The 23,510-nt window shown below is 40.8% G+C and overlaps 1 long non-coding RNA gene across 1 annotated transcript; it reads right to left on the minus strand.

The window, feature by feature from the left end:
• LOC144300795 (uncharacterized) lies at positions 1–22,186 on the minus strand. The gene is made up of 4 exons (XR_013367580.1): positions 22,047–22,186; positions 16,050–16,171; positions 1,971–2,006; positions 1–501 (listed from the first exon to the last, which is right to left on the minus strand). It is a non-coding gene; the product is annotated as an uncharacterized LOC144300795 (long non-coding RNA).
• Positions 22,187–23,510: the final 1,324 nt, after the last annotated feature.

The raw sequence follows: 23,510 nt of genomic DNA on the forward strand, positions 1-23,510 counted from the left end.
CACAGAGAGAGGTAGAGACACAGGCAGAGGGAGAAGCAGGCCCCATGCAGGGAGCCCAACGTGGGACTCGATCCCTGGTCCCCAGGATCACAACCTGGGCTGAAGGCGGTGCTAAACCGCCACACCATCCAGGCTGCCCATACTCCTGCTTTTTTCCTGGGTTAGAACCCTCTCTACCTCTCTGTGCAGAGCTTCCCCCCACATATACAGAGTTGACTTAGAACACCCAGTTTTCTGAAGTCATCACTCTATTCTCTGCCTCCATTGTTTCACCCCCTGCCTCTAGCTGAATCTTTCCCACACTCATACCTCGTCTTTCCAGAGGAATGAAAAGCCTCAAGGGTTAAGAATACTCCATCACCTTGGGAGGCAACATAGAATAATGATTAAAACCTTGGATTCCAGGACCAAACAACCTATATGCAAATTCCAGCTTCTCCTCTTGCAGATTGCAAAATCTCAGGTGAGTTTCTTCACTTCTATGGGCCTCAGTTTCCTCATCTGTAGAATGGGAATAATGGTATGTAGGATTGTTGTAAAGGCTGAGCTAATATGTGCAAAACTTAATGTAAAGTATACATAGTAAGAGCCATATAGAGGTCAACTATCACTTCTCAATTTTCTTCTTTTCATTTTCCAACAGTGCCAGGCACCTAAAAAATATATTTAAATGCCTACTAACATGAATCCGCTAATTCTCTGGCTACTTTCTCAGTATGCAGTATTTCTCACCTACCACACTGTAAATTCCAAGGACAGGCATTGCTAATATTTTCTCTTTCCTCCCTTTCAGGGTCAACCATAGTAGGAAGAACTAGATAGGTATTTAATAAATCTTTATGGAAATGAACAAACCAAAAAGGCCTTAGGCATTGGGGAAAATTCTCATCTGATTTTCTTTTCTGCCTTTCCTCTCCCCTTTAATTGTACAAGTCTTCTTTCTTCCTGAAATCAGATTAAGTCCCACTGAGCCTAAACCAATAGTGTTTCAAGTCATTTTCCTAATGGATATGAATTGAACAGATCCTTTTGTTTTGTGGCTACTGGCAGTTGGTCAGGCAGGTGACTGAGATGAAGATTTTAATCACTCCCAAAATATAGTATTAGCTTACAAAATGTCAGCCCTCAACTACACTGGAGAGTCATTTATGATGACATTGTAGCTGAAGGAAAAGGCCCCAAGAAACCTTAATTGGCCTTTGGCTGATTTTAGGAACCAGACCTTCCTTGTAATTTGCTGCAAAACTCATACAATTCTCTGAAATAAGAAGATCAGTCATGGGACACTGCAGTGAGAACATTATAGAAAATAGCTCAAGGACAGATCTGCACACTACAGATTCATTAGGAAGCTAGGACCAGACCCAATCTCAATGTACTTGTCTTTGGGAGGACTAATTTCTTTCTTTTTATTTTTTTTTAAGATTTGTTTATTTATATTGAGGGAGAGAGAGAGAGAGAGTGCAAGTGGGGGAAGGGTGGAGGGAGAGGGAGAGAGAGACTCTCAAGCAGACTCCCTGCTGACCACAGAGCCCAATGCAGGGCATTATCTCAGGAGCCTGAGATCATGACCTGAGCCAAAATCAAGAGTTAGACATTCAATCTACTGAGCCATCCAGGTGTCCCTGGGAGGACTGATTTTTTTATCAGGACTTGACTTATGGGACACCTGGATGGCTCAGCAGTTGAGCGTCTGCCTTTGGCTCAGGTCCTGATCCCGGGATCTGGGATCGAGTCCCACATCAGGCTCCTTGCAGGGAGCCTGCTTCTCCCTCTGCCTATATCTCTGCCTCTCTCTCTTACTTTGTCTCTCATGAATAAATAAATAAAATCTTAAAAAAAAGAAAGACTTGACTTGTAAAAGCAATGGGAAGAGGTGGTCCCAACAAGATTTCTTTTTGATCCACACTCAAGTGAACCCAAACAGAAAGAAATATTGATAACAGTAGAAAACAAAAAAGCTGATTTACCTTGGTCAGGAAACTGATTTCACAAAAAAGGTGAGTCTGGAATAGAATTAAAAACATGAGAGTATTTTACTTGAGACCATTCCAAGTGGCACCTGCACTCACACACATACAGTAGATCTCATTAACATACTAGAACAGGGATGGCAAATGAGTGTCATTTTGCAAAATATTTCTGATCAATTATAGTGGCTGCTGAGAACACAGCATCCAAAAGGATTTTTCTGCTGCATTTCAGCTCAACAAGAAAGAATATTAGAATCATTCAGCAATGTCTGCTGTGGCAGAGGAAGTGAAACCCATGTACTAAGGGCTTGCCATCCTTGACTTGGAATAGTGGGGGTAGGATAGATTTCTGATGCAAGTATAGAAATATCTATAAAACTCTGTTGCATTATTATTTTCAATTACTGTTTTTCATTGCAAACAGTAACATAAATCATAAATATTGAAAACCCAAAGTTAGAGCACCTACTTCAAAGTGTCTAATCAGTGGGCTTTCCCATTCCCTGTTTCCTTTTTTTTTCCCCGTTTCCTTTTAATGAGAGCCATTTTGACAAGTTTGCCAGTGAGAGAATAGGTCTATGTTGAGGAACTGTTTTATAATAATAAAGGAGAAAAACTTATATGCCAATGTCACTCATGGCAAACAACTCCCTGAGTAAGACTGCCTTGAAGCAAACTTCATACATCCACCCCCATTTCCATAGTGGGTTCAGGGGGCCCTTAAAGGAGAGGTCTTGCTCATTCTCACCAATTACTGGAAGAATCAGCTGGTGAGTAATTTATATATTCCCTGGAACCTGACTTGAGATCTGTGTCATTGGTTCAGAACAATCAAAGGAAACAGGAGGAGATGTGCAGGAGAAAGGATCATGTCACCAAAGGCAACTCAGGCTCCCTGCTGACACTGCCCTCAGCATAGGCTCTGACAGCCATTTGGCAAATCCACCCCTCCAGTACTGTTCTCAGTGACAGCTTGAGAGAGGGCTGGGGCAATCTTCCCATTCTTAAGAGAAGTCAACACAGCAAGAAACAACTTCTTTGCACATTTTGCGGGGATTTGCAGTCTCCTGGAAAAGGCATCATGGACTCAGAACAAGGGGAGGTTTCCCTGTGCATCTGAGCCTGGTGTGCCAGAGACCAGCAGTAACTCAGGAATAAAGACAGTGCAAAGATTTCTAAAGACATTTCACTCTTTTCAAAGTTCAGCCCTCTAAGTTTCAGTGGAAGTTTTAGATGTAAGGGATGTAAGATGGCTTTTCTGTGAAACAGCTGCCAGCAGTTCCACATTCTGAGTGATCAGCTCCCCTTTCTAGCTGATGAAAGCAAGAAGACCTCCTCAGCATCACCAAGAAAGATGTTTGGAAAAGGGCAACAGAGTTGGACTAGATATGGGCTCAAAAAAGTCATTGTCCTCCTTTCCCTCCCCACTCTGACATCAATAGTTGCAGAATCAGCCCTGGTTTCTAACAAACTTCTTGATGAAAATCTCAACAATTTTTCTGTTTTACCTTATGAAGTGGAAAATCCCCGAAGGAGGAAGAAAAGGACTACAGTCTAGTTGGAAATTAAGTTAAACTCAATTAATTTACATAAATGCATTGGGTTGCTTTGGTGTTGTAATTAATTCTTGGTTTGCAAAGTGGAGTTTGTCCCTGCAGACTGTGTCCCAGAATGTGCCATGTGCAATTGCTCTAATCTGGCTGGCAGCCTGGCTTCAAGGGCACGAGCAGATTGATTGTAAGCTCTCTGAGGACAAAGACAAGGTTGATGATGCTCTCTTGGATAAATATGTGTTCACTTGATAAATATTTATAGGGCATCCACAGTGGTTGTACATCAGCACATCTATGGGACCTAAAAGTGAATAAAACAGATGGCTGCCTACCTTCATGGATCTTACATTCTAACTGGAGAAAGGCAGATTGTAAACAAGTAACCCAATCAATAAACAATATCCTTTTGGGTGTGGCAAAGGCTACATTGTACTATAAAGAAATAAAACAACGTACAGAAATAAAAAGCAATGCAAGGGGAAGACATCCAAGAGCTGAGAAGCAAATGATAGGGACTCAGCCATCACTCCTAGCAGGGGCAATGGTGTACAAAGGTACCATGGGTGGGCAATCTCAGCATGTTCTCAGGACAGAGGGCAGACCAGCATAATTAGAACCTGGTAAATGAGAGGGAGAAATATATAAGAGGAGGCTGATGCAATAGCAAGGGACTAGGTCATGGTATACAGTAAGGGTTCTATTCTAAATCCAGTGAGAAGACATTGGAAGGTTTTTAAGTGACAGAGTGACATGATCTGATAAAAGTTCACTCTAGCTCTTATTTGCAAAATGGATTATAATGGGTAAGAATGGATGCATCTTAGATGTATATTCTCATTCTAAATCTGGGGTGGTGTGGATGGAACTAGAGGGTATTATGCTGAGTGAAATGAGTCAATCGGAGAAGGACAACCATGTTTTCTTTCATTTGGGGAATATAAATAATAGTGAAAGGGAATAGAAGGGAAGGGAGAAGAAATGGGTAGGAAATATCAGAAAGGGAGACAGAACATAAAGACTCCTAACTCTGGGAAACGAACTAGGGGTGGTGGAAGGGGAGGAGGGCGGGGAGTGGGGGTGAATGGGTGACGGGCACTGAGGGGGGCACTTGATGGGATGAGCACTGGGTGTTATTCTGTATGTTGGCAAATTGAACACCAATAAAAAATAAATTTATTATTAAATAAATAAATAAATAAATCTGGGGTGGAGGTTAGGTAAGGAACTGTTGAGCAGGAGTAAAGTGGCAAAAAGTAAGCAGGTTGTATTAACTGAATATAAGATAAATTGTTATATTAAAAAGATCCCACAATAAAGTAGCTCAAAAAAGATACGAGTTTATCTCTCTTACGTAAGTCCACAGTTGGGCAGTCTGGGACTTGCAGGATAGCTCTTGCCCTGAAAATTTATCAAGGACATAAGCCACTGAAGTGACCCAGCCATGCCCCAAGCTATGGCTTATATCTCTGGATCCCAGGCAATTGCTCTAGTTTTGCCATTCCACGGCCATGATAAAGGGGCAAAGGGAGAAGTATAGGAAGTGGTGTGCTGGTCAATGTTTAATAACTGGTCCTCTTGGGGATGAAGGGTGGGGGATGGTGGAGGGGAGGGGACCTGATTTGTACCATTTGCTGACTTCCACAGTGCAAATACTTCCACCACAGTTGATTTTAAAAACAGTTTAATCTCACTGACTTCAGTGTTAAAAAGAGATGAGTACAATAGAGTCTCATAGGTCATGAAAGGTCAACTCTGGCATACCACTGTTTCCAGGGCAAAAGCTTCTACTGTGAGCCAATCCCATCGGGATCATAATAAGTTGTAGCACGTCCTAGAACACCAGGCTATAGGGTTTGGGGGAAGCTACACATTGATTAGTGCAAAAGCCTTCAAAATTTTACTAAAATTCACAGAAAAGGAAATTTTAAATGATAGATATAATTATGGGGATTCTTATAGCAATAAAATGATTCTCCATGATACTGTAATGGTGGATACATGGCATTATACACTTGTGAAAATTACATAGAATGTCCAACAGGAAGAGTGAATCCTAATGTAAATTATGGACTTTAATTAATAATATGAATATTGGCTTATTAATTATAACAAACATACCATACTAATACATATGTCAATAAGAGGAGAAGTTGAAGGAAGGGTAACAGAGAGTATGTTAGAACTCTTTGCACTTTCCACTCATTTTTTTTGTAAGACCAAAAGTACTTTTAAAATGTCTACTACTTTAAAAAAATTATAGAGAAAAAAATCTACATGTGTATGCATGTAAATGTGACTGTTTATACATGGGTATGTGTGCATATCTGTGTGTGTGTGTGTGTGTGTGTGTGATAGGAGGGACCTCACAGACCTGATGGCAGGGGATCTGATTGACTCCCCATCCTTGTACCCCAAGCCTGGCAGAGCAAGACCAAATCCAATCCTGTGGAAGAAATGCCTCTTTTTCGGTTAGCATTTTACTTTCCTCTACAAGGTCACTAACTTGGAAGTTATTGTAGACCTGCCTAAAACTGTACTTTCACTGACTGGAGATATTTCTAAAGGGAAGAATTGTAAATCAGTGGTCATCCCTGTCTTTCATCCCTTCACATACCAATCGCCTATCTGCAATCTTAATGGAAATAACCATGTGTGCTCTATTTTGGAGCTGCGGAGAGATACCAGATGAAGCATGAGAGGTGTCACTGCCCACCTCTCCCTGTCCCTACCCCAAAGACAAATAACTAAAAGATCATCTTTCATGTTCTGAAATACCCCATTTCCATGTCATTATATTAGGATAGGCTGAATGATGGCCCCCTAAAGATGGCTACATCCTAATCCACAGAACCTGAGAATATGTTAAAAGGGACTCTGCAGACATGATCAAGTTAAGGATCCTGAGATGAGAGATTATCCTGGATTATCCAGTTTGAATCAATGCAGTCACAATGGTCCTTATAAAACAGAAAGCAATATAAGGGAAGCAAAGGGACACAGAGAGAGATTAGAAGATATGATGCTGCTGGCTTTGAAGGTGGAGGATGGGCCATGTGCCAAGGAATGCAGACAGCCTCTAAAAGCTGGGAAAAGCAAGGAAACTGATTCTTCCCTAGAGCATCCAGAAGGAATGCAGCCCTGTTGACCCATTTTAGGACTTCTGATTTCCCAAACTGTAAGAAAACAAACTTGTATTGTTTTAAAGCACTGAATTTGTAGTAATTTGTGGCCACAATTTGCGACATTTTAGGAAACTAATATATGTACTTTCTACCTGGGATTCTGGTCTCTCTGTGTCGTCAGACTAGTCAGGTGTTTCTTCTGCCTAACTTGTTCTTTTAGCTCTTATCTTAAATCCTTGGTTCCCAGGCCAAGCCTAAACAGAGCACATGCCACCATCTTGCCTCTATATTCTTAGTCTGGCACAATTGCTGGCTGGCAGATGAAACCACTCAAAAAGCATTTGTTAAATGAAAGAATGAATGTTGCTTTCCAAATTCATTCCATGCTTAAAAGGATGATGTGGGTTTTTTTGTTTTTAGTATTTTCTTTTCAGCTGTACTGTTTGCTTTAATCTACCCTCTATCCCATAAGAAACCACCCTCACACATGGCGGCTTCTAGCTGTAAGTACACATGGAGATATAGTTTTTACCTGCTCCTGTGATCTGAGCTCTTTATGGGGCTCCTTTTCCCAGGACTTCCTGCTGGTAAATTCCATCTCAGTTTCTTTTTATGTGAAGCACCAATCTAAACCAGAATCAGATAGAAGCTCTATAGAGCCTCAAAATATACAGCTGTTGGTTGAGGTAAAAAAGAGATGTGACTGTATCTGGGCTACCACAACAGTTAGTATGTGAAACTAATAAAGAACACCTGGGAGCTACACAGGACTGTCAGGTTCATAAAAAGGAAAACAATTCCAAGTCACAGATTTTACCCCTAACCCGACCATCCACCTCAGATATGCAATATTCTAGATCACAAGGGGACTAGGTAAACAACTGTAAGCAGATGGGATCCCAAAATAGAGAAAAAAAAAAAAAAAACGTTCAAAGGATGTCTCCTTCTGAGGGTGGGTCAAAGCACTGGAAAATGCATTGCAAAGAAATATAGAGACCAGTAGTTCAACTTCTCTTTTGAGCCAGGCCAGTTACTTTTCCTCTCAGACCTTGGTTTGACCACACAGACAGCAAATGGCTGGATCACGTCTTGGCAACATTAACACAAGAAAGGCACATTCTTTGCATGCCTGAGTGTGCAGTAAGTTGAGCACTCAACTCTTGATTTTGTCTCAGGTCATGTTCTCAGGTCCTGGGATCTATCCTTACATTGGTTTACATCGTCAGCACGGAGTCTGCTTGGGATCTCTCTCTCCCTCTCCCTCTGCCCTTCCTTTCACTCATGCATGCATGTGCATTCTCTCTAATAAGTAAATAAACCTTTAGAAAAAAAAAGAAATGAAAGAACATTCATTTTTAACTCAAGATAATTTAGAAGGCAATGAGATGACAAAATGATCACATCAACTTTCTAGATTTTAATATTGAATAATTTCCCTTCTTTGGTTCTCTGCAGAATGATTTAATTCATTCAACCAAGAACACGCACATAGTTGGGAAGAATGTTGCTCCACTGAGGTGACAATGATTGTGGGACAATCAGCACTTTTCACCTTCATCCCTATTTGATTCCATTCCATGAAGCTGGGAAATGCAAAGTGTCAAATATTTCCAGTTACCTAAGCCCTGCAAGAGAGAGCTTCTATTTCTTGGTGATAACATTAAGCAGGAGACTTCAGAGAAGTCACCGTTTAAATGTCCCAAATTGATTTGCCCTGTGACATCAGGAGCCGAGAAGGAGGAGGAAGATAACCAATTAAACTGAACCCTCAGGCACTGATGCCTCATTACAGGCATCTGCCGAATGGAAACTGCTCAGGACCACCTCCACTGTGCCTGACCTCATCTCCAGTGATTGCCCACCTCTTAGAATGACCCCCAGGCTAATGACAGAACATTATTTCAGTCATTCCCCCTGAATGAGACCCCCACTACCGTAACCAACATTTGGCTTTTCTGTAAGGGTTCATTGAAGACTCCTCCCCACAGTTCTATGCAGAAAAATTTATATCAACTTAAATACAAGGAAATCCCCCAAGCTCATGCATCTCTGAGGAAGATTGGCAGAGTCCGCCTGATAGGAAGAGAGGGATTTGTGGCTTTCTAGTTCTGTTCTGTATATACAAGTCTCACACAATGATGTTCTCCTGGCTCTCAGCTTCAGTTCTAAACTACAACCCATGAAATGATAGGAGAAAGTTCACATAAGAAGAAATACAGGTTAACAACCATAGAGAAAAGGTTTGATCTCGTTGTAATCAAAGATGTTTAAGTTTACATAACAGTGAAAAACCACTCTAATCTGCAAGATTTGAGAAGATATATACTATATATATATGCATATATACAATATATATATGCCAGGGAAGATGGAATGTAATAAATATTCTTATAGTGTGCTAGGGACACTAAAAAAAGAAAACCAGTCATTTATATCAAGAACCTTAAAAAAAAAAAAACCCTTTGAACTAATTAATCATACCACTTCTGAAAAGTGATTGAAGGTAATTACTTAACACTAAATACACAAAATCTTCAAAGCACTATTACCGATAGCAGCAAAAACAATAAAAATAATAAAGCATTCTAACTAGCCCCTAGATAACTATGGCAACCCACATGATGGAACATTATGCAGTCCATAAAAATGTTATATAAACACCATTTAAAACATCTGAAGACATTGTAAAATGTAAATATTGTTATGTTACATTTAAAGGAAAGGATAAGTTATATAAATAATATGCTGACAACTTTTGGGGGAGAAGCTGTGTAGAGATGTAGGCACATCAAAATGCAATCGGGAGGTCAGATCATAGAAGATATTTTCATCCTTATTATTTTTCATTTTCCAATTTTCACAACAAGCACATACTATTTTCATAATCAGAAGACATGTAATTAAAAAAGAAACTATGTTTTGAAATATAGGTAAAAATGAAAGCTCAAGGAAAACCACGCTCATTTAGACCTCTACTTTAGGGAACTGTCACTGTAGGAAAGCCTACATCCTGTTTTAATCCATATGCAAATAAAACTCTAGTTTTTATATCCAGATATTCATGAATATGGAGAATCTGGCAGCTGAAACTAGTACTTTGATGTATGCCAATACATGCAGAGCTATTAGAAAGAGGATTTGTGATAATCCTGTTGACACAACCCAGAGAACCTTACCTATTTCAGAGCTCAACTGGAGCACAAAAATATTGTAGAAAGACAAACAGCATGGGGTAATTTAGCAATTAAGGGAATTGCAGTAAACAGATTGGAGGATGGGTTCATTTATCTCCATTTCCAAAGTTTCAATAATAGATTTCTTTGGAGGGTAAGAGAGAATAAAACCCTGCAAGCTAATATTTCCTTTGAGAAACAGTAAGGGGCAGGAAATGTTTCCTTTGCCATTTTGGAAAGGTTAGGGTAATGAAAAACTACGATTAAATGCTTTGGAATACCACAGAGTGGCATGTATCACAGGACAAATTATGGCTCTGGCCGTGGAATGATCCTCTGCAACATTGCTGAGATGAGACCCCATGGCACAGGCACTTTGTTCACCAACACCCCAAACAATCTTGCCTGTCACAGATTCCAGAAAATTCACTTTAGGTTTGTTTGCAGGAGGCAGTTTTGACTTCCCTGCAAGAGTACTGCCCCATGGAATCTGCTCTGACTTGAGACTTTGGATAATCTGTTTTCTAGAAAATACATAGGCTGTAAGAAGAGAATATATTTTAGGAAATTGCTAAAGAAAAAAATTTTACAAAGATGTGATTTTGTTTTAAAAGCCCAATAAACAAGTAATATTGTGAATGACAGTGGGTGTGGGGCAATAAAACTGAGTTTCTGAACTAAATTTGAAAATTTTTAAAGATTTTATTTATTTATTCATGAGAGACACAGAGAGAAAGAGAGGCAGAGACATGGGCAGAAGGAGAAGCAGGCTCCATGCAGGGAGCCCGACTCAGGATGTGGGATTCAATCCCAGGTCCCCAGGACTACGCCCTGGGTTAACGGCAGCGCTAAACCACTGAGCCACCCAGGCTGCCTGTAAATCTAAAACTTTTGAAACTTTCATGGCTTTTCTTCCCTGATACTCTGTTTCTGTAACTGTAAAGTGGAGGCAGGAAGGTGGATGGCAGGGTTGGAGTGGGCATGGGGGTTGCATTAGGTGACTTCTGCATCCCATTATAGAGTTAATGTTCACAGATCCTAAGAAGAGGAGGATGAGAAATATTGCTTAGGGTGGAGTGGAAGCATCTTGCAAAGAAAGAGATGATGCAAACTACACGATTGGCCCCTGGCAGCACTGTCCACATCACTGACTCACAGTTGATGAGATTGCATAGTTCCTTCTGGATGCTACGGTTTAACCACACTCAACACTCAGTTGTTAATTTGAAGCACTTGCCCAGGAAACCAGAATCAATTGCTCTGTCTCCCAGCAAACCTCAAACTACACATTGCTAAATTGTCCCTGTGTGCAAGTTATTGATGGTAAAGCTATCAGCGGTGTGGCCTCATTCACATTCAGTCTTGGATGCCAGCTCCTTCTGTGGGCAGGGAACAAAGCCACCGGCCTGGGCAGTTCATGACCCTGCATACCCCGTCAGCTTGCTGTCATACTTAGAAATTCCCAGTTGTGGTTAAGTCGTTCACTGGTTCCCAGGCCTCTTCCTGTCTCAGAGAACATGACCCTTTGAACAAAGATCCCACGTGACAGAGAGAACCAACTGATTCATCAAATCAGCTGGGTTCACAAGCTATAGTGATTGGCCAATATTTTGTATATAACCCCTAGCTACATGTCACTAAAAAAAACAAGTCACTAAAATGTGGAAGAAGTGATATTTACTGACTTAAACTCTGATCCCAGCTCTGTCACACACTTGCAAAATGGACCCAAAGGAACTACTTACTTCTCTAGACCTTGGTTTTCTTTTCTAGAGAGTTTGGGCCTGTTCAGAGGATTTTACTGTTTTATTTTATTTTGTTTTACTTTAACCTGTTTAGGGTTAAAACTCTATGAATCATGTGACAGATGTGGATGTCTGGGCATGTTTTTCTTGCAGAGGATCCGCAGCTTTCATCGGAGTATCAAAGGGATCCATAATCCAAAAGTCGATTAAAAGCCACTTATTTAAGCAGATCCAGAATTTGTACACAGGAGGGGCTTGGTGGCAGCATGCTGGTTGGCAAATGATTGTCTAGAAGCTGTGTTCCCACAACAAGCACAATCATTTTATTTACACCATCTGACACAGATCAATAGGAATGACAGAATTTTCTAAAGATGCATTGTATCGAGCTAGGAAAGCACTATTTATTTGTCCATGTTGTTGGTGTTGTTATTTTCTTACCAAGAGTATCATTGCTGCTGAAGATGACTTTGGGGATGAAGGAAAGGCCAAAGCACCCCCAGGTCATTTCTTGACTCTAAGATCTCAGAATGCTCCATAATTTCCATTTGAAATTGTAAGGTAGAGAGAAAACCCAAAGAATGCAGTGCTTCTCCATGGAAGGCAAGCCCAGAAGACCAGAGGAACACAAGTGAACAGAATCATGCCATTGCAAAGCCAAAGAACCAAGCTGATGGCCACCTCAGCTGAATCTGCCCCATCTCATAGCTGTCTCCTTAAAAATCTTGCCTCTCCACCCTGTCTCCATGTCATTTTTTTAAAAAGTCTGTAGTGACTTTCCAGCTGACTTTATTCCAATGGTGGTAAGAATGAGGCACTGAATGAATTAAAAAGGATGGTAACAACTTTGTCAGAAAAGTTTGATTCAATTTGCATAATCATTATGCTTTAAATAATGACAGTCCCCACCTCAGGCTTGGATGTCAACTCTCCTGGAGGTGTTAACATCATTATTCCAGAGGAAAACACACAAAAGCAAGAGAATATTGTGTCCAAACCTCTGTGGGGTGATGCAGAAATCAGCATTAAGTGAGCTGATGGCACATCATTAAATAAGGAATCTTGTTTCCCCATAGGCTTCCCTGGAGAACTGCATTAATTCGGAAAACTTAGTTGGGGGTGGGCAACTCTTTCCTAGGAAGCATAAATGTGCAAAGCATAAATATGTGTGTTAAAGTCCCTGTGGACCATTTCAGTCATAATGACCTCCTGGGGGAGTTTCCCAAGCACTCAGAAGGTATCATTACATGACAAATACATGGAAATTTAGAATGGCTATTCAAGATGGCCTTAGGATGATAAACAAGTTGGTGACCTCCCAGTGACCAACATAAAAACAAAAGCGCCACCACAAGTACTAAGCATTCAGTGAAACAACACTGGAAAGAATTTAAATGTCCAATGTTAAAAAAAAAAAGTGATAGCAAATTACTTGTGTCTGTAATTATGATGCTATCAATGAAAATTACGCTCATGAAGAATATTTAAAGACAGGAGAAGAAAACTTAAGATGTGTTAAATAAATAAATGAGGATTAAAAGCTATATATAAATCAAACATGATCCCGGGTATGTTTTAAAAATAATCTCTCTCACAAAGGTAGCCATTAGTAACATTTGTTGTACAAGCGACTTTTATTTTCTTCTTTACAATTCTTCATTGCAAAAGATAAACACCTTAAAACTTAATCTTTCTGAATCCGAAATAACTTTTGAATGTCAGTATCTAAAAATAAAGAGTCTTTCCTCAAATTAAGAGGACATATGTCTTTTTTTGCCCAGGATGTTAATCTGCTGTATCTGATGAACTCAAGGGATGGCATATCAGGTCTACTGTTGGCAGGAACCTCAAACTCCTTGCCAGCCTTCTCTCCCTGTTCCGTCCCCCAGCTGCTCTGAGTCCCAAGACAGAACACAGCAGAGCTCAACAGCCCTTGTCCTGATCCTAGCCAGTGAATTTTGGCACAATTACGAGGACCCATAGTTCCCCTACTTGTGACCCTTAATGGGCCCTGAGGTAGAACGCCATCTGTTGCTGGCACTTGGAAGCCAGCCTCAAGCAGTAATGCATGTGCAGGACTCAGAATGGAAATTGTTTCAGAGACAAGATTCCATTTCCATCATTAATGGCCACTAAGCCTGGCTTTGAGTGTTTTTCTGTGAAAAGTACATTCTCCAAGTCAGGTACAGGAGAAAAGGCACCCTGGTAGACTCCTAGTTCTGCCTGTTATGAACTGTTTGGCTTTGTTATGAACTGGTGTGACTTTAGGCCTTGAACTGTGAGATGGTTCAACCTATTTGACCCTCAATATCCTTTCTATAAAATAATATCTACCCGTAGACAATTATTGCAAGAATTAAATGAGACCACATTATATAAAGTAGTCTGGCCAAGGCCATCTGTGTGCTTTGGCATCAGTCAACCATCACTGTTAAAGTGAAGGCCCAGCCTGTTGCTACTGCAGTGGAAATATATTGATCCTAAGGTGAAGCTATCCATAGTGAGCAAAAACCCACTGCAGAGACATGGAAAAAAAAAATGGCACTAATGAAAGACAGTCTTCAATTAAGGGATCAAGCCAGTGGTGCCAATTCCATGGGAATTCAGACAAGAAAAAAGGCAAAAATAAAGACTTCAATAATCAGAAATGGCCATGAAAGAGGTACCATTTGAACTGGGATTTGGTGGTTAGGTAAGAAAAATATTTTTTTCTCTGTCTCTCTAAGCTAACGCACTCGGTAAAAGGCACCTAACATGATGGTCCTGTAACATCAGATATAAAGTTATAAAAAGGAGCAGCTATATTTGTTTTAAATCGCTATCCTTCTTTCCCTTCCTCCTTCCCTTGCTCTCCATCTTACTCCTAGTTTAAATTTTAAGGAGTTTAAGGTCAATATGTTTGGGAAATTTTGTGAGAAACAAATATCATAAAAAAATGGGAATATTTGCAGGTTACAGAAATCTGCAAGTTGTTGTGGTGGTCTTCTCTTTTAGATGGCAAATGACTGACATATTACTTGTTAGTCATATGGTTGGATGTTAGTCTAAGCATTGCAGATTTTACCCTAGCTGCAACTGGTTTGGTAGAAAGTTAGCCCAGGTGGGTACTCACAGTCACTTTCGGGTCCTCTGTGGAGCCCCACAATCCCACATGTTTCCCTAAGAGAGGAAACTGCTTATCTAACTGGCCTTAGTAATTCCTGAAGTATGTTCCTCATTGACTTTTTGTTTTGTTGTCCAAGAAATAGTTACCAATTGATAAATAGGGAATTACACAGCATGCATTGCCTCCATGCCTGGGGACACAGTGGTAAATAAGGGAGAGTAAATCCTTGCTTTCATAGAGCTACATTCTGGTAAGAAATAGAATGTACACCCATGTAAACAATCACACACAGAGATGATTTCAGATGATACAATGTGTCACAAAGAAACAAGGCAGAGCAATGGATGATTCTAGATGCCTGCCCACCAAGGCCTCTTTAAGGAGATGCCTTGTAAGTAGAAACAAGAGCAATGACAAGGAGATTTGTCACCTTACTGACTTTCAGTCCTCACTTCTCCTAGAGAAACAACAGACCCTGTGGAATAACACTCTCTAACCTGCTGTTTGTCTGCCATTCTTTTTCAACAAGCATTGACTGAGGACCTATCATAAATGATTTGTAGGAAGGAATAGTACTGCAATGGCTAAAATGCAGAATGTACAAAAGCATCACTTATTACACTGTGCAGGGTTTCCCTTCTAAAGCTTCTATCTTCCCAGTTAGGCTGGGGTCAACATGCAGACTCTTATGGCTGCACAAAAAAGTAACTGAAGAGCACTCTCTGAAGAAATATGCAAAGACTTCTCAGGGAGAGTGATATTTGCACTGGTTCATATAGGGAGAGTTGGAATTGCTTAAGCATAAAAGAGTAGAGCTTTCTAGCAAAGGAAGCAGCTTACTGCCCATGACTAGAGTCAAAGCAGCATTTCTGGAAGAAAAGAGAAGCTGAGGTAGAAAATGGGGGTGGGAAGACCACTTGATTTACAGCTACAAAGAGACTTGGATGCTTCATTAAGTCATTGAGACATGACTCAGTTGGAAGTGATGGGAGGATGCTAACCTGGAGCAAGACATGGCCTGATGATTGCACTAGAAAGATCATTATGGGTGCTTCTTGGAGAGAGATAGAATTCAACCAATCCAGGGGAGGGAAGGTCTGACTGGACCATCTCTTTGCTGGGCGACATTAAGCCCCAGCCTGGAAGATCTTACTTGATTGATTTGCTTTATGAACTGTATAAAAGACAACAGGCAGAGATGTTCAAGCAAGAGGGCTAAGTCATGGTCATCATGATTTGTTTTCAGAGAAGCCTACACAACTGACATACAGTTATTCCCTCATCATTCATCTTTCATTCAACCAATTGAATTCAATGAACACTTCCTATGATCCAAGTGCAGGATTTGGCATCGGGGTGTAAAGCATCAAACTTGACCTTGCCTGTCCTTTAGGAGCCTTTGGTCTTGAGAAGGTGGTGACTCCTACACAGCCTGGAAGAACAGCCTATCCAGTCCAGACAGGGAATCTCCTCAGAGGTGGTGTTGTCCGAGCAGAGACCTAAAGGATAAGGAGATTTTAGCCAGGTGAGAAGCAGGGAAGGATGCTCCAGGCAGAGGCTGCAGCACAATCTGGAGAATACCTCAGGGAGTTGGTGTGACTACCATGTAGGCTTCGGTACAGGGAAGGATCGAAGAAAAGCACAGCAAAGTAGATAAGGGACATTTTCTGAATTTCTATAAAATAACAGAGGGGAAAGGGAAGAATTCAAGCTGATTTTGGCAAGTTCATCATGTATTTTCCTATAGTCTGAATTTTCTTCTGCCTATCCCTGGACAAGCATGTGACAAAGTAGAAAATGGGAACTTTTAAAAAAGTCTTATTTTTTTTTAATACCAGATCGCTAAGTCAATATGTCTGGTTCCTGGTACAGGCTCTCTATTTTCTTTTCAGCACATTTGTCTTACAGTTCCAAATGTGTGGCTGGGGGATCTTACCCTTCTCTCTATCTATATCCATTCTCTTCAAGGCTGGCTGTTGCTCAACCAAACAGGCCTACTTTTCCAGGGGAAATTAAATTGATAGACTCTCTCATGTCCTGCAATCTCACCTGCCATAAATTCCAAGCACCAAAGAGAAAGTCCATCATTACCAAACAGAGGAGCTTCATTGCAGGCATTGTCAGGGTGTGGAGAGTACGCAAAAATTTGGGGAAGCATTGCAGGCCAATCAGGGCCTCCAAGAATTTACACCTGGTGGCAAATAGGATGACTATTAATATTCTTCCCCCTTCAGATATTACACAATGTGTTAAATTGTCAATTTATCCCCTTCTCTAAGAACGCTTATCACTGCATAGCTAAGAAAGCAAGCCAGGGGAATCTGAATAATCTGGAAAACTCTTTCCTCCCTGTACCCCACTGTCAGCATTCATTTTACAAATCAAGGACAGAGATGGAATCACTGATTTGCACCAAACGTATTTATAATCTCTGTCTCTGGACTGCCTGGGCAACTTGCAGGAAATAAACAGGGAGAAGATAAACTCTACATGAACCATCTTGATAATTGTGCCTTATTCTCTATATCCCAGAGTTTGGCACAGAGTCTGATTTATAGGAGCTGATTGTTTTTCATTAAGGGTCTTTTTAAGTGATGATAGCTGCATGGACAGGTAGGTGTGAATATAGGATTGAGACATAAATTACACCAATGGTTTTTAATTATTTTTAGACATAAAATTCTTTCTTTAAAAAAAGAGTAAATACTAGGAATCTCTGATTAAGTGAGGAGTGAGGCCCCGCATCACACAACACCCCTTTCCATCCATGTTCAGTTGATTCATGCTAAGTGCACATACACTTGGTTATGCTCATTGCTTTAGTATTGATGTTAATCTTTCCAGTTTTGCTTTTACCCACCTTTCTTGTCCCACTACTCAAATAAAATACAAAGGGTGGGTCATCAACAGCACTAAGTAGATTTCCAACAAGGGAGTGAAACACCTGTCTCTCTTTTAGAAATACCCTCAATCATATAGTGATGCCTCTGGAACAGAGCCTCCCCCTTACTTGGTATGACTTTGGATATGACTACATCCCTCCCCATCCCCACTGAGGAGAGAAAGGCTGACAATTTATTACTCTAACAATTTTCCTTGAGTCCTTCCCCTCATCCCACACTGCACTACCAGTTGTCAGATTTACATACATTTTTACAAAATGGGGGGAGATGACTAGGTGGTAGATATAATAGCAGAGCTATTAAAAACCCCAAGAGGCATTTGCCTTCCAAATGTTTTAGGCTCACTATAGAACTTGGGGAACAGAACTTTGTCCTTTTTTTAAGTACTGTCAGTTTCCAGACAATAGGAAAAGTACCAATTAGCATCCTGATATACAATGAATATACTCTTGGTGACTGCAAGAATTTTAAGAAGGTAGACGATACATGGCTCCTGACTTCAGACAGCTTCTAAGTCAGTTGGAAGTCAAGACACACATACATGTGTATATACATGCATGCACACATGCATGCACACAAATGTTAGTGAGACAAATCAATAGCATATGAGTTCTTAGGGAATACTGGAAGCATGAAATATGCCATCCATATTGTGGCTCTAAGGAAAAATGAACACTATGGATTGGGTTATCAGGAAAGGGTGGGTCTGAGACTATACTGTGAAGGGTCACTGCCAAGGTTAGGGTGTGGTGGCATAAGACAATGTGAACAGAGTATGTTTGGGTGGCAGATCTGCCATCTGGCTGGTCTGGAAGTACCACACAGGGGAGTCGTAGGCAGTCAAGTTTGGAAAGTCGTAGTGCCTGACTGTGGAGTCTGGACTCTATCCTCTAGGCAGTGGGAAAGCCATATGGGTTCTTGAGCCGAAACAGGACAAGATGAAGACACTGAAAGAGGAAAGGGAGAAAGACAGCAAGTCCAAGTCTTTCCTCTAGTTCTATTTCAGAGTTAGGGATGCAGTTTCATCGTTTCATCATTTAAGCAGTCTTGCAAAGAACATCCCTGATAAAAAATCTGGATGAGATAGTCACATGGGGCCAGATCAGAAAACGAGATGTCACAGGGCATTTGTAGATAACTGGCATGCACTCATGGGAGAGGCTGGCCTAGTTACATGGGCCAGAATGAGCCAAACTCCAACCCTCTCATTTCCTTTCTTTTTTGCACCTAAATCTGTATATACTTCCTCTCAGACCCTGCTCTCCATTACGTGCTCTAGATGACAGATGTCATGACTCAAATCAGGCTCCATTAATCACACCCAATGTTTTCCTCAGCACTTGCAAAGATGTTGGATGCCTGAGCCACGTGAAATAAAACTCTACATCGCTTTTCAGGGCCTGTCAGAGTGATGCAGTGATGAAAGAGTAACAGAGCACGAAGGGATGCAGGGATAAGGATGCTGTTGAGATGCACCTGACCATGGTCCATGGAGCTGCCATATGAAGTAACTAAGGCCCACAGTCTTATTAAGATGCTTGAAGTTCTTCTGTTCACATGTGATTCTGACTTTCTCATCTCTGGAGGCTCAGATGACCAGTGGCTGTGCCCTGTTGTTGGACTCTGGGATCTCATCCACTTTAGCACAGCTGTCTGCTTCTTAGAAGTCATAAGCAAGACAGAGAGACAGATGATGGTAATAAAGACCTTAGCCTCGAGCTGTCTGACTACTTGAGGGAAGAGGTTTTTTCCTAGATTCCCTGGTCCCAGAAGTTAGGCCTGGGCTGTGGGCATAATGGTAGCCATCAGCTATGTAGGACACATGGTCTTGTTTCTTTATTTCTGAGGGCAGATTGGCTCTGAACTAGCAGATAAGGAGAAGATGTACCCTGACCTTTTGATAGAAGGAATTTCTTAATTCCTTAATTCCTTGAGTTGGGCTTCTGCTGTCAAGTGTCAAGAGAGGAACAGAGGGGCCATATCACTGATGGGCAATCCCTTAGGCTCATGCAGGAGATAGCTATTGCTGAAGGCTGGGACTCCAGCCTCGCTCAAGGTCCAACTAAGCTTTTCTGATTTGCTGGTATGTCTGTAGGAGTTCCTGAATACCAAATGGATGCAGCTGTGTGTGTGTGTGTGTGTGTGTGTATAACAGACCTACTTTCTGGTGAGACTCCTTTAAACACATGCTCCCTAATACACAAAAAACCCAGGTGTCTTTTTAAAAGTACATCCCGGGGATCCCTGGGTGGCGCAGCGGTTTGGCGCCTGCCTTTGGCCCAGGGCGCGATCCTGGAGACCCGGGATCGAATCCCACGTCGGGCTCCCAGTGCATGGAGCCTGCTTCTCCCTCTGCCTATGTCTCTGCTTCTCTCTCTCTCTCTGTGACTATCATAAAAAAAAAAGGTACATCCCTTCTAAGACATACACTAAACACAAAAAGAAATGCTAAAAAACAAAAATCTAAATGTTAAACTGTTTATAGTAATCATATTGTAACAATGTTGTTGAAACTGTTCTTTTGAGATATTTATGTGTATGATGAGATAAAACAAATAAGTGATTTGTGATATTCTAATTCTCTTATTTCAGTTGTCCTTGGATAACTGGATTTTCAGAGTAGAAGAAAAACAGACAATTTTGGGGTAGAAAAAAATCTTAACAAAAACAGTATTGGTTTAAAGAAGTACTAGTATGAATTAAGACGTATTTTATTTTAAATCAAACAAAAAAAACAGAACATATTTCTTAGTTATCTTCACTAAAGACTTAGAAAGGACTAGAAACATTGAGCTATTCTTGAAAGCAGAGACAGAGAAAAGGACCTGGGTTCAGCAGGATTTTTTTTTTTTATATAGGGGAAGGAGGAGTGATCACAGGAAGCATCAGGGAAAGTACAAGAGGGAAGAAGCAAAAGCCAATCGAAGGGTATGTCATCAAGGCCACAGCAGTGGACAGTGGGGATTTGAATTTGTGCAGCCCTCTGAGGAGGGTACACAATGCCCCCCATCACCATACATGAGGCCAGGACATTATCTCCACTCCCATTTCCCATAGGATGAGCTGATAATTCCAGTCTTGATGACTCCCCACATTCAGAGAAGACTCTGGAGCAGAAAGGGGAAATACAGATGGCACACACCTGAGGAGTGGCACTTATGCTACCAGTGAAAGTCTCAGATCCCACAGAAATTCCACCACAGCTGCAGCTGAATCAGAGGTGGACAAGCAGATGAGACATAGGGCACCATGAGCCACTTTAAATTCATGTTGTAATACTTATAGATGAAATGCCATATGCCTGCCTGGGATTGGCTTCTAGGTAATAGGAGAGGGGCTACAAGAGGCAACAGATGAAATGAGTGTGGCCAGAAATTCATAATTGTTTAAGCTGAGTAAAGAGTAAATGGTCATTTGTTAAACTATTCTGTTTTTTGTAAATGTTTGACATTTGCCATAGCAGAAAGTTATATGGGGGGGGGGGGGGAGAAAGAAAAGAAAGAGGAAGGAAGGAAGGAAGGAAGGAAGGAAGGAAGGAAGGAAGGAAGGAAGGAAGGGAGGGAGGGAGGGAGGGAGGGAGGGAGGGAGGGAGGGAGTTAGGGGAGGGAAGATGGGGGGAGGGAAGCCACAAAAAAGATTGAGTGAAAGAGGAAAAACAAGAGCAAAGGTCCTAGAGTCAAAAATTCTGGCTCCACTGAATTAGGCAAGTCAAATAATCCTTTCAAGTCTTGGCTTTCTCATCTAAAATGGACCTGGTAGAAAAACAAAACTTCCTAGAGCAAATACATGCATAATGAACGTGAATCACTGTTCAGACAATGTCGTGCACAGTAAGTGCTCAATAAACATTACCTATTACCTTATTATTATGAAAACTCCATGCCTAGAGAGAATAGGAAGAGTAAGTACATCAATTCTAGTTGACCAGGGAGACTGTCAGGAGCAAAGTGATTGTGCAGTAATTCTGTAATTCTGGTCAGCTAACATACTTTGAAATGTTCAGAAGAAAAAAAGCCAGAAAACTGTGTTGTACGTGTGTCTCTTATAACTGAAGTAGGAGGCCTCAAGTGCCCACCACACTTCGGTGCTCCCCATGGGATGCACTGAAAAGTGTGGGATGACACCTGCTTCTCCACTATCAGAAGAAAATAGTACCAGGGTAATCTCACTTAGAGGCTGAAGGGGAAGGGCATTGCATAGTGTCTGGCATGAGTGCTCCTGAAATAGTGCTCATATTGTCAGGCACCTGGGTGGCTCAGTTATGTATCCAACTCTTGATTTGGGCTCAGGTGAGGATCTTAGGATCATGGGATTGAGCCTCACATCGCCTCCATGCTCAGCACAAAGTTCGCTTATCTCTCTCCCTCTGTTCCTCTCCCATTCATTCTCTCTTTCTCTCCAAATTAATTAATTAATTAATTAATTAATTAATTTAAAAAATTTTTTTTAAAAAGGAGAAATAAAGAAGCACTTTTGTGTTGGCTGCTGCTGTTGCTGCTGAGAACCATCTCCTCCTTTCTTGACATTGAGGCCACCATGAATCATTTGTCTCAAAATCTTAGAGATCATCCCCTCCTCATCGAATGCCTTCCATCCTCAAAGGGCCAGCACGAGAACCGAAAAAGTAAATGCAGAATCTTGTGAGATATTGAGAACTATAAAAATAGATCCTTTTATTGTGAAACCTTCACTAGCTAATGTTGTTCAGGAAGTGAAAGATTAAACTTTCTCATTCTTTGAGAGTTAACCGGAAGCCTCCTTATTTCCACACTTGTTAAAATCTTTATAATGTGTGTGCGTCAGCCAAACTTGCTGCTTTCAAAAGTTTAAACTTTGAAGGCTTTGATCACATGATGCCTCAGGATTGTCTTTCTGACCATATCTAGTTCTTTGCAAGAGGAACCAACAACATGAAAGTCACCTGACCTCAAAACACTCCTAAGGCTTCGTTGTGACCAATCAATAATAATTTTCTCCTTGTCATTTGCCTCCTGCGTATGAAAAATTGAATGCCAGAAAAGTTTTGCTACTTAGAGATCCTAACTAATTAAATTTTTATTACATTTTACTGGCTTATGTGAATCTGATGTTAATATAAAAACCCCCATCAGTCAAGTTCATATCCAACCATTTTACAGTTTCAAATGGATATGTTAGAAATGGTGCCTGATTTACATTTATTGACTAAATCTTGTCACTTTTATTGAGCTATTTTGAATTTTTTTCTAAAATTGGAGAAAAGTATTCTTAATATAAAAGTTCTTAAGCTCTCTTGGGCCACAACCCCCTTTAAGAAGCTAAAGAAAACCATGGACCTTCATACTTGGAAAATGTATACATCACCCAGAGAGCATCCACAGGCTCATAAGGATTCCAGGGACCCCAAGTTAATAGCTGCCAGCTTATATTTTGTTCATTGTCAAATGGTTAAGCCTTTCATAAGAGAGTGGTCCTGGATGCTTACATGGTACAAGTAAAAAATAGTTATTCTGAGGTCTATAAATCTCACATGAAAATCATTCTTATTGAATTCAGGCTAATTGAATTTTTTTAAGCTATCAAAATTTTGCTGAGAGGTCCCTTATTAATTAGCTAAAGATAAGCTCTTCCTTCCTCTCAGTGGGCCACATTGGAAAATGTCCCTATCTCTCTCCATGAAAAACATGACACACTGGTATCTGTCACCTCTGCCCACACTCAGCTGCTCTTCCAGCCACCATGGGAGCTTCCTGGTATACTCTGGAGGGAATATGTTTCACATCACAGTCTAACAGAAACTTCAGAATAGAGGAAAAAATCGATTCCTAGATGAAGAGGCACTTAACAGAAAAAAAAAAAAAAAAAAAAGAATGAGAACTTCCAGAAGAGGAAGGACATCATAGGCAGCATGGAGTTTGCCCTTACATTTTTGAAAACATTCATATCTAGCTGGATC

Source organism: Canis aureus, chromosome 29 (genome assembly GCF_053574225.1).
Source record: "Canis aureus isolate CA01 chromosome 29, VMU_Caureus_v.1.0, whole genome shotgun sequence".
NCBI classification, from domain to species: Eukaryota; Metazoa; Chordata; class Mammalia; order Carnivora; family Canidae; genus Canis; species Canis aureus.